The 10,930-nt window shown below is 40.9% G+C and overlaps 1 protein-coding gene, 1 long non-coding RNA gene and 3 other non-coding genes across 6 annotated transcripts in view; all 5 read left to right on the top strand.

The window, feature by feature from the left end:
* Nucleotides 1–3,047: 3,047 nt before the first annotated feature.
* On the top strand, nucleotides 3,048–5,940 carry LOC143674626 (uncharacterized). Its single transcript, XR_013171136.1, has 4 exons — nucleotides 3,048–3,179; nucleotides 4,123–4,159; nucleotides 4,651–4,676; nucleotides 5,712–5,940. It is a non-coding gene; the product is annotated as an uncharacterized LOC143674626 (long non-coding RNA).
* On the top strand, nucleotides 3,798–4,000 carry LOC143675333 (small nucleolar RNA SNORA73 family). The gene has a single exon (XR_013171560.1). It is a non-coding gene; the product is annotated as a small nucleolar RNA SNORA73 family (small nucleolar RNA).
* LOC143675335 (small nucleolar RNA SNORA73 family) lies at nucleotides 4,325–4,528 on the top strand. Its single transcript, XR_013171562.1, has one exon. It is a non-coding gene; the product is annotated as a small nucleolar RNA SNORA73 family (small nucleolar RNA).
* On the top strand, nucleotides 5,440–5,644 carry LOC143675336 (small nucleolar RNA SNORA73 family). Its single transcript, XR_013171563.1, has one exon. It is a non-coding gene; the product is annotated as a small nucleolar RNA SNORA73 family (small nucleolar RNA).
* Nucleotides 5,941–6,257: 317 nt separating the features above from the next.
* The window catches only part of RCC1 (regulator of chromosome condensation 1), a 30,474-nt gene continuing 25,801 nt past the window's right edge, over nucleotides 6,258–10,930 (top strand). For both annotated transcript variants that reach the window (XM_077150605.1, XM_077150602.1), the window contains exon 1: nucleotides 6,258–6,383. The gene's annotated coding sequence lies outside the window, so the exon portion shown is untranslated. The remainder of the gene's footprint in view (nucleotides 6,384–10,930) is intronic.

Below are 10,930 nucleotides of genomic sequence, written 5' to 3'. Positions count from 1 at the left end.
CCCTGGTTTACCATCAAGGGTTCAAAGCTAACATGATTGTGGGACTTTTTTTTGGGGGGGGGGGGGTTCATGGGCCAGGAATCAAAGGCAGGTCTTCCGCATGGCAGGCAAGAATTCTATCCTGAACTATCTGTGCACCTGATGGACCTTTTAAACATCCTCCCACCAGTCTCTACGATCTACTCCAGTTTTGCCCCTGGAGTTATCTTTCTAAAGTACTAAGATGGTCACAGCAATCCTTTAATACAAAGCTTTACTGGCCCCCTGCTCCCTGCAGATAAAATTCAAACTCCTTGGTCTGGCCTTCAAGATCTTTTCTAATTCAGTGCCTGCTTAATATCCAGGCTCATGGCTCACTTCTCCCTTAATGTTCCTCATAAAGCTGCATTCTCACACTTCCTAGGGGACCATTGGCCTACCTTTACACCCACTAGCTCCTCAACTTAAAATGCTGTCATTATCCACAGTGCACCCCTTTAGTCTACTATTCCCTCAAGTCTTCTTAGCTCAAATTTTAACTCCCCAATGAAACCCGCCCAGCCGTTAGCAGATTGTACAGTTGCTCTGTCTTCATGCTCTCAGAACACCTTATACATATCAAAAAGCACTGTTCTAATTTGCTACCTGCCAGAATGCAATATACCAGAAATGGAATGGCTTTTAAAAGGGGAATTTAGTAAGTTGCTAGTTTACAGTTCTTAGGCTGTGGAAATGTCCAAAAGCAAGTCTAAAGAAATGTCCAATCTAAGCATCCAGGCAAAGATACCTTGGTTCAAGAAGGCCGATGAAGTTCAGGGTTTCTCTCTCCACGGGAAAGGCATGTGGGGAACAGGGTAACGTCTACCAGCTTCCTCTCTAGGCCTCTTGCTTCACGCCCAGGAGGCCTTCTCCTTCATTTCCAAAGGTCACTGGCTGGTAGACTGTAGTCCTCTCGTCATTCTGTCATGGTTCTGCGGCAATCTCCTCGTTCTCAAAAGAACTCTCTCCAAATTGTTTCCTCTTTTACAGGATTCCAGTAAACTTATCAAGACCCATGTAGAATGGGTGGAGACACGTCTCCATCTAATCAAGTTTAATACCCACTATCAATTTGAGTCATATTTCTGTGGAGATAACCTAATCAAGTTTCCAACCTATAGTAGTGAGTAGGGATTAGAAGAAACCGTTGCTCCCACAAGACTGATTAGGATTAAAAGACAGCTTTTCCAGGGTACATAAATCCTTTCAAATCTGCACAAGCACTAATCAAGCAGTACTAGAATTTGCTGTCATATCTATTTCTCCCATTGTGAGTTCTCAAGGACAGAAAAAGGGTTTCACCTAAGAATCTCTAGTGTTTAGCACAATACCTCGCATATAATAAATAATAAATAATACTTAATAAATGTTGATTGAGTGATTAAAAGGTAACAATGCTGGTACTGTAGCCAGCAGAATTATTTGTCTTCCTTTCTGTAAACTATCAGTTTTTGAACAGTCTGGTCTTGGAATCCTCTACAATCTTAATAAAAGTTATTGAGAACCCCAAAGAACTTTTGTTTCTGAAAGTTATACAACTTACTATACTGAAATTAAAACTGATAAATTTTTAAAATATTTATGATACATTTTTAAACAACCCATTACATGTTAACAATATTTTTATTAGAACATAACTATTTTCCAGCAATAATTATGAGTGAGTGACATTGTTTTACAGTTTTTGCAGATCTCTTTAATGTCTGAAGACAGCTGGATTTTCACATCTGCTTCTGCATTCAAACATATTGACATACGTTGTTCTAGTTTAAGCATATGAAGAAAATCCAGTCCCACACAGTTCGTTGAAAGAGGCATCACATCAGCACTAAATAGAAAACTGTGGCTATTTCAGCTTGCAAGTCAAACAATTGCATAAGAGCTTTTCCTGGAGACGACCATCTACTCTTTTATGCGGTAAAAGTGCTTTATATGTACTAATTTCGTCACACAGTGTATTAAAAAAATGGGTACTCAAGGGTCAAAATTTTAAGTAATTTTTTCGTCTTCATCAATGACATTCTTAGGTAAGACCGACTTTTTAAAAATTGTTAACATGTGGTGATGAAGGATACAATGACTACTAGTACAATTATGTGGCACAGCCTTGATTCCTGCCAAGGCACCAGCAGTTTCACTGACCATTGCTTTTTTCACCACCAGTGCAAACATCAACACAGTAAAAAAAAAAAAAAAAAAGTCTAAGTATTACCGTGAAATAGTTTTAACCTCACGGACCCCCAAAAGTGTCTCAGGGACCCAAGGCCTCTGCAGTCCACACTTTGAGAACCGCTGCTCTGAGCCTGTTTCACATCTTAAAATCTGGATAATAAGAAAAATGTTTACAGTCGCTGTGAGAGTAAACAATGTCTGAGAAGCCCCCAGCACAGAGTCCCATAAATGCTCTGTCAATTGACTTCACATTTATTCGCTTTACATTATCCCCGCAATTCTATCACATCTCAAAGGTAACTCGTGTAATATGTATCTTAAGGATTTTGCCTACTTGTTTTACATTGTTTGTTTTTTTTTTTTATTTTAGCCAATTCGCTAGCACACTTCCCTCCGTCTCATGCATTTACCAAATACTTATTTCACATGTGACAGGGCAGATCCCATGCCTTGAGAGACTATCTTTCTCTAAATGTCTTCTCCTATTTCAAAGGTTTCTTAACCAGCTTATATAACGGCGGTTATTGCATGTCCGCCATACTTGGCAAACCAGCGAAGTAAACCACCTATCCGTTGTAGGGCCGGGGAACAAATCTTCAAAACCTGTTTTTTTCCTTTTTCTTCTTTTTTTTTTTTAACATGGGCAGACACCGGGAAACGAACCCAGGTCTCCGGCATGGCAACCAAGAACTCTGCCTTCCGAGCCACCGTGGCCCGCTCAAACCTGTTTTTATAACTAACATTGCCGGGTACGGAACCGCGCGAGACGGATCCAGTTGCAAATGGCCTCTGAGCACGGTAAGGGCGGGGCTCCAGGAGACTCCCAGCGTTCTCAGCGAATTCCCCTTTCCCTCACTACGCATGACACAGCGCAGGCGCAATAGGCCTTCCTTGAGTTCCGTGCCTTTCAGAAGGTATAAATAAGAATGCTTTGCACCTCCCGGGTCTTTTAGAGGAGGTCGAGTGGGTGGCCGTTTGCTTTTCATGTGGTGAGTATTTTTGTCTGCTTGGCTCCACATACCCAAGTCTAGCGCCTCGATCCCGTAACCAGCCTTTCCTGTGACAATCATTCTATTTAGAATTGCTTTCAGTGGAAATCGCGCTAACTGTACTTATCTCTAGGAGGGGTCTGGGCCTGGAGTTGCATGGCTTTGGCGCTAAGCAAGAGTCGTACAGGCGCAGAGTATATTAGCCTGTGGACTGCCGCCTGACTCGCCGAGATACCGACGGCACAGTCCCCCATACTTGCCTATTTGCGCGATTAATTCCCCTGCCTCCTAGAAGTCCTCTGTGGAGTTGCAAGTGAATTGCTTTACTCTTCCTTCCGTGTTTAAGTATCCTAATATCGAGACGGCCCCGGGTAAACCTCTGTTTTTCCTGCCTCTTGGTTTTTGGGGTTGGAAAGCCACCCCAGATCCTTGGTTTGGATTTAGAATTCCTGACCTTTTGGAATCTTTCGGATATTTTCATTCGGGACACCTGGCTGGAAGTGAATTGATGTGTGACTGATGATTGGTCTGGAAGCCGAATTTGGTTGATGCTCTGGCAGTTGCCGTGAACTAGATGGATTATACAGTGTGAAGTGCAACCAAATATAAGTTGCTTTTCCAACGTGGATATCCCGGGAGGTCACTCTCCCCGGGCTCTGTCCAGGTGGCACAGGGAGCATAGGGTTCTGCCCAGTGATGTACAGTCCCTTTCCACAACGTTGGAGATCAAGCTGGGCCTTGAGCCTGCGCCTGCATATTCCTACAACTTCTCAGAGTCCAATGGACAATGACTGAGGAGACAAACCATGCAGGAAACAGCCCTCTCCAAAGCACTACCCCAGTCTGGATGTTTGTACAGTTTACCACATATTGGAAAGAAGTGGCTTTGACTTGCTTATATCTGTTTGGTGGATTGTACTTAATAACTACCTTTATTTTACAGAATTATCAAAAAGAATTCCATATAGCTCACATTTGAGGTAATAAATTTTGATTATTCTAAGCCCAGTTCCCTTAATTTCAACACTTGTATTTACAAATGAAGAAAATAAACTGAAAGTTTTTGAATACGTTATAAAACGGGTGCTGTGTCATATACGGCACTCTTCTGTAAAGTACTCTAAATGTAGTCAGTAGCTTGCATTTCAACGTGGATACCCTGGGAGGTCACTCTCCCCAGGCTCTGTCCAGGTGGCACAGGGGAGCATAGGGCCCTGCCCAGTGATGTGCAATCCCTTTCCACAACGTTGGAGATCAAGCCGGGCCTTGAGCCTGCGCCTGCATATTCCTACAGCTTCTCAGAGTCCATTGGACAATGACTGAGGAGACAAACCATGCAGGAAACAGCCCTCCACGGCATCCTAGTTTGGATCTATTCCATTTACCACATGTCCAAAAGAAATGGCTTTGGTTCATATTAATCTATTTGTGGCTTACATGTAATACGTCCTGTTCTACCTTTGTTTCACAGAATTCCAAATAGCCCAAAGATTTGTGGTGAGTAAAGATGTTCTGAATTGCTTTTTTGGTTTATCAGCTTTTGCCTGTCAGCATTTCTAATCCATCTATCATGAGAGGCATTTAAAAAGTACTCAGTAAATTTCCTGACACAGGAATAAAACCTTTTTACCTATCAGAGCTGCTGTTAAGTGACACCTTATTTTATAGGTAGATTCATGAGACCTGTGATAAGAAATCATTTGTGCAGAGCGGGCCGCAGTGGCTCAGCAGGCAGAGTCCTCACCTATAGTGCCAGAGACCCGAGTTCAGTTCCCGGTGCCTGCGCATGTTAAAAGAAATCTTTGTACAATTTTACTGGTAGAGAAAAAGGACATGGGTGATATTTGTTCTGACTTGTTGGGCAGTCTACCTCTCGGAAGAAGCTGTTTTGATCATTCTAATGCCTATTCCCATAAATCTCAAAGCCTGTGTACCTTTCAGATTGAGAAATTGCAGCAGGTAGAATGATTTAATCAGTCTTAAAGCTTGTGAATAAGGTAGACATGTGCCCCTTGCATTTCTAACGTTTCTCCAGTCTCATTGTCCTTGCACAGTGTTGGGGACAGTGATATTTGATATGACTTACAGTTTGAAAATAATTACTAATCCTTGTGATCTTTTTTTGGGTTTTCCTCCAATCTGCATGTTTGTATAGGCCAAAGTAAGAAAACGAATCCCTTGATATGTTACAAAATGGATGCTGTGTCATATAAAGTGCTGTTATGTAAAGTACTCCAAATGTAGTTACTAGTCTTGCATTCCAACGTGGGATACCCCAGGAGGTCACTCTACCCGGGCTCTGTCCAGGTGGCACAGGGGAGCATAGGGCCCTACCCAAGGATGTACAATCCCTTTCCACAACGTTGGAGATCAAGCTGGGCCTTAAGCCTGCCTCTGCATATTCCTACAGCTTCTCAGAGTCCAGTGGACGATGACTGAGGAGACAAACCATGCAGGAAACATGACTCATAGTAAAAATTAAAATGAAAAGACCTTAAATAGAAACCTAAACCTGTTTTTATTTTCATTCAGGAGAGAAGAGGAGGAGCAAGACCTTTGGGGCAGGAGTTGACAAATACTTGAGGTATACCATCTTGAGGGATTTGTGAATTGGTTAGAAATACAAATGCAAAACCATGTTGGAGAACTTCATACCAGTTTTAATTTCTAATGTACTATATATAACCCATGCATTGAAATCTGAAAACAAAATATTAAAACTAATGTATATATGAATTATAATAAAGATGTTTTTGACGTATTGGTAGTGTGCTTTCCTTTTTAAGCAGAAATGTGATAGCATCAGTCAAACCTACTAATGGTACTGCTTGTAAAGCAATCAAGTAAATTCTACCAGTTAATTCCTGGTTATTTGAATAAATATAGAGATCTCTTATATACCTTATCTCCCCACCCCAATCTATACATTGTGCTTAGCTTATATTGGCAGTGGTTGGCCTTAATATACCTGCTGTTTTTTTGAGCAAAAGACAGTAGTATAATTGTGCTGTAGGAGCCTGCATAACCAGTATCTTCAGAGTTGTGCTTGAGTTTACAAAAATATGAGTAGCCAGCCTAGCTCTTCAGATGAATGATGTGAAGTTTGAGTCATAATGGAAAGCTTGTGAGCACCTGTTCTGGCTGCCAGCCCAATAAGGAAATCAGGCCCTGCATGATGGGGGCAAGGAGGGATCCATCTAGAAGGTAGAGTCAAGTTCCTGGAATGGGTTTTTATAGTACAGGGTTGGGGGATGGAATAGCTATGATAATCCAGTAGAGCCAGGTTTCAAGGATGTGGGTGAACTGGCCTGCGGGCTGTTAGCTAGGCAGCAGTATATGAGAGCTTGCCTCCCTGAACCAGGAACAGCAGTGTCACCTGATCAGGCCCCGTTCTAAGCACTTAGCATATATTAGTCTTAACTGAGCTGGGACAGTATCAGGCTTGGAAACACTGAAGTTGGGCAGCTAGGGAGTGGTAATAGAGCCTGTCCAAAAATACAGTCCCTACAGACTCAGTATTGCAGGGTATTGAAAATAGATGGTCAATAGAAAAAAATTAATGCAAGCTAGGGTCTTACTGTTACAAAGGGATTATGCCAAGACAATGTCTTCAAATTATGGTAGCAAAGGGATGTCTATACACTTAGGTTGGATTGTATGATGTGTGGATGAAACTTTAGAAGTGGACAGAGAGGATGGGCAATGGTGGCTCAGCAAGTTCTTGCCCGCCATGCTGGAGACTCAGGTTTGATTCTTGGTGCCTGCCCATGCAAAAAAAAAGGTGAGCAGAGAAAAATAAGTGCTAAAGAAAGTGTGGGGAAAGATATACCTATTTACTGTAGGGAACCTGAGAGATGCAGTCCGTTGGAGGGCAGTGTGGTGGTTCCATAGGAGGCTAGAAGTGGGTTTGCCATATGATCCTGAAACCCTAGTGTTCAATATATACCCTCTAGGTGTATAGGTGGTATATACCTAGAGGGTATGTATTGAGCAATGTCCTGTGGGGACAGGACTGGACATTTGCACACTGGTTTATGGTGGTCCACAATGGATGGAGGTGGCCTAAGAGTATAATAACGGAGGAAGGGCAGGGGGAACTGCATACAATGGATGACTGGGCAACCACAAGAAGGAATGAAATTGTGAGGCATGCAATTAGATGAAAGAACCTTTAGGGAATATATGTTTAATGAAATGTTAGGAACAAAAAGACATCCATCATGGACTAATAACAAAAGTGATAAACTGAAGTCAAGAACGTCATTTATCAGGTTGGAGCCCATTGTAAAACTTGAGCTGTGTGAGCCTAAAGGGTGAGATATTTATTTGATGCAAAATTTATATTTTAGGCAGTGCATTTCCTAATTTAACTTGTGTGGTCAGTTTAGTAGAACACGATAAGTACATGGAATGTTGAATAGGGTGTGAGATTTGTTGGTTTGTCCAGGTTAGTGTGATGCTCAGTAATAAATCCTAGAGTAATTTGGGCAGTGAATAAAGAAGTATTTGCAAAGTTCCCTTGGGAGACTGGGGAGAAAGGAAATGTTCAACTTCCCCATTTGGAGAATTTCTGATACTGCAAGCAATGGGAACAACCAAATCAATAAGCCAAGCCCTTGGTTTTGGGGTTCGCCCCTATGAAAGTTATTCCTGCAAAGGATAGGCTGTGTCTACTTAAAATTAGGCCTAAGAATTAGCCCCAGAGAACCTCTTTTGTTGCTCAGATGTGGCTTCTCTACGCCAACTTGGCAGGTGAACTCAGAGCCTTCCCCTCTACGTGGGATGTGACTCCCACACGTGTCACTCTCCTTGGCAACATGAGACATAACTCCCAGATATGAGCTGAAACCCAGCATCATGGGATTGAGAAAGCTGCCTTGCCCAAAAGGGGAAAGAAGTGAGACAAAATACGTTTCAGTGGCTGAGAGATTTCAAACAAAGTCAAGAGGTTATTCTGCATCATGTGTATAGCCCTTTAAAGTGTATGGTGTATTGGAGTCGCCATGCAGGCATGGGTTTCCAGGATTGGGTCTGTAGCTTACACTACCTTTCTCATGGTATCATTACAGCCCTCTTCCCACACACACCCTCTTTGGAGAAAGGTGCTTAGAAAAATTCAAAGGGTGTCAGTAGTTTTTCCACACAACCATTGACGTTTTCAAATTCTCAGTGTGGGACTGAAAAGGAAACATTTCTTCTGGGTGTAGCTGAAGCAAACTGTCAGCAGGTCCCACCCTTTCTGCTAAACTTTAGCTTGCAACATAACTTGCCTGCATACTTTTCCATTCTTCTGGCCTCTGCTTATAAGTAGTCAAGCATAGTATTTGCCAACCTCAGGATCCTGACACCAACAGTTACTACCTATGTCACAACCTCTACTTCAATTTTCTCCTCTGTAGAATGGGGTTGTAATGAGAATTAGATGACTTAGTATTTTTAAACACTTCATACAGTCCCTGGAAAATACTGTAGGGTTTTTTAAAAATATTTTTATTGACAAATCTTCACAAACATACAGTCCATACATGATATACAATCAGTGGCTCACAGTATCATGACATAGTTGTGTATTCTTCACCATAATCATTTTTTTATGAAACATAACCACATACAAACACAACATTCTTACCATATGATCATTCCATTCTTGTTATATAATCAATAACTCACAAAATCATCAGAGCTGTATATTCATCATCATCATCATTTCTCAGAACATTTGCATCAGTTCAGAAAAAGAAATAAAAAGAAAACAGAAAAAACTCATACATACCATACCCCTTACCCCTCCCTTTCACTGATCACTAGCATTTCAATCTACTAAATTTATTTTAACATTTGTTCCCTCTATTATTTATTTATTTTTAATCCATATGTTCTACTCATCTGTTGGTAAGGTAGATAAAAGGAGCATCAGATACAAGGTTTTCACAATCACATAGTCACATTGCAAAAGCTATACCATCATACGATCATCTTCAAGAAACATGGCTACTGGAGCACAGCTCTACATTTTCAGGCAGTTCTCTCCAGCCTTTCCATTAACACCTTAACTAAAAAGGTGATACCTATATAATGTGTAAGAATAACCTCCAGGATAACCTCTCGACTCTGTTTGGAATCTCTCAGCCATTGACACTTTGTCTCATTTCTCTCTTTCCCCTTTTGGTCAAGAAGGTTTTCTCAATCCCTTGATGCTGAGTCCAGCACATTCTAGAATTTCTGTCCCACATTGCCAGGAAGTTCCACACCCCTGGGAGTCATGTCCCACATAGAGAGGGGAAGGGCAGTGAGTTTGCTTGTGTTGGCTAAGAGAGAGAGGCCACATCTGAGCAACAAAAGAAGTTCTCTTGAGGGTGACTCTTAGGCCTAATTTTAAGTATAAAGCCTGAACTCTTAACCATTATCCTGACCACTCCTTTCCCTAAATATCCAGAATAACCTTCCTGGCAGGGCCAGTGCCTTGAGATTCCTTTATGATCATTAGTACTCTGATGTGGTTATTTTCCATTTAATGCCTATCTAACTTACTAGTCAGAAGATCCACAGGGGAAAGGGGCCAAATATGTAAGTCTAATACCTAGCACATAACAAGCACTGGTTGTTTTATTTTTCTGTTTTCTATTTCATTGATTTCTGCTTTGATCTTTATTATTTCTGTTTATTTTGGAGTTAATTTGCTCTTTTTCTAGTTTCTTAAGGTAGAAGCTGTGGTTATAGACTTGTGGCCTTTCTTCTTTTTTAGGATAGGCATTTAGTACTACAAATTTCCCTCAAATTGGTTTAAAGAGTTCAAGTAAATTGGTTGAAAGTTGTTCAAGTTATTATAGTCTTACTGGTTTCCTGCCTACTTAGCCTATCAATTATTGAGAGAGGGCTAGGAAATCTCCAAATGCAGTTGTGGATTTGTCTGTTTCTCCTTGCAGTTCTATCTGTTTTTGCTTCATGTATTTTGAAACACTGTTATTAGTGGCATATATATTGCTAGCTGCCGGAATGCAGTATACCAGAAACGGAATGGCTTTTAAAAGGGGGAATTTAATAAGTTTCTAGTTTACAGTTCTAAGGCCGAGAAAATGTCCCAGTTAAAGCAAGTCTATAGAAATGTCCAATCAAAGACATCCAGGGAAAGATACCTTGGTTCAAGAAGGCTGATGATATTCAGGGTTTCTCTCTCAACTGGAAAGGCTCATGGCAAGCATGGATGTCTGCTAGCTTTCTCCAGGCTTCTTGTTTCATGAATCCCGCCTGGGGTGTTTTCTTCTTCATCTCCAAAGGTCTCTGGCTGCATGGGCTCTCAAGCTTTTTCCAAAATGTTTCCCTCTTTTTTTTATTAATTTTTAAAAAATTTTTTTAAATATCAAAAAAAACACCAAACACAAACATTCATAACTTTTGATCATTCCGTTCTACATATATAATCAGTAATTCACAATATCATCATATAGTTGCATATTCGTCATCATGATCATTTCTTGGAACATTTGAATCCATTCAGAAAAAGAAATAAAAAGAAAACAGAAAAAAATTCATACATACCATTACCCCCTCCCCTTCCCCCTCACTGATCACCAGCATTTCACTCTAAATTTATTTTAACATTTGTTCCCCCTGTTATTCATCTTTATTCCATATGTTTTACTCGTCTGTTGATAAGGTAGATAAAAGGAGCATCAGAAACAAGGTTTTTACAATCACAGAGTCTCACTGTGAAAGCTATATCATTATACAATCATCTTCAAGAAACATGG

This window comes from Tamandua tetradactyla, chromosome 2 (assembly GCF_023851605.1).
Source record: "Tamandua tetradactyla isolate mTamTet1 chromosome 2, mTamTet1.pri, whole genome shotgun sequence".
NCBI lineage: Eukaryota > Metazoa > Chordata > Mammalia > Pilosa > Myrmecophagidae > Tamandua > Tamandua tetradactyla.
Note: the sequence above shows the minus strand (reverse complement) of the source record. Positions and strands in the feature narration are given on the sequence as shown.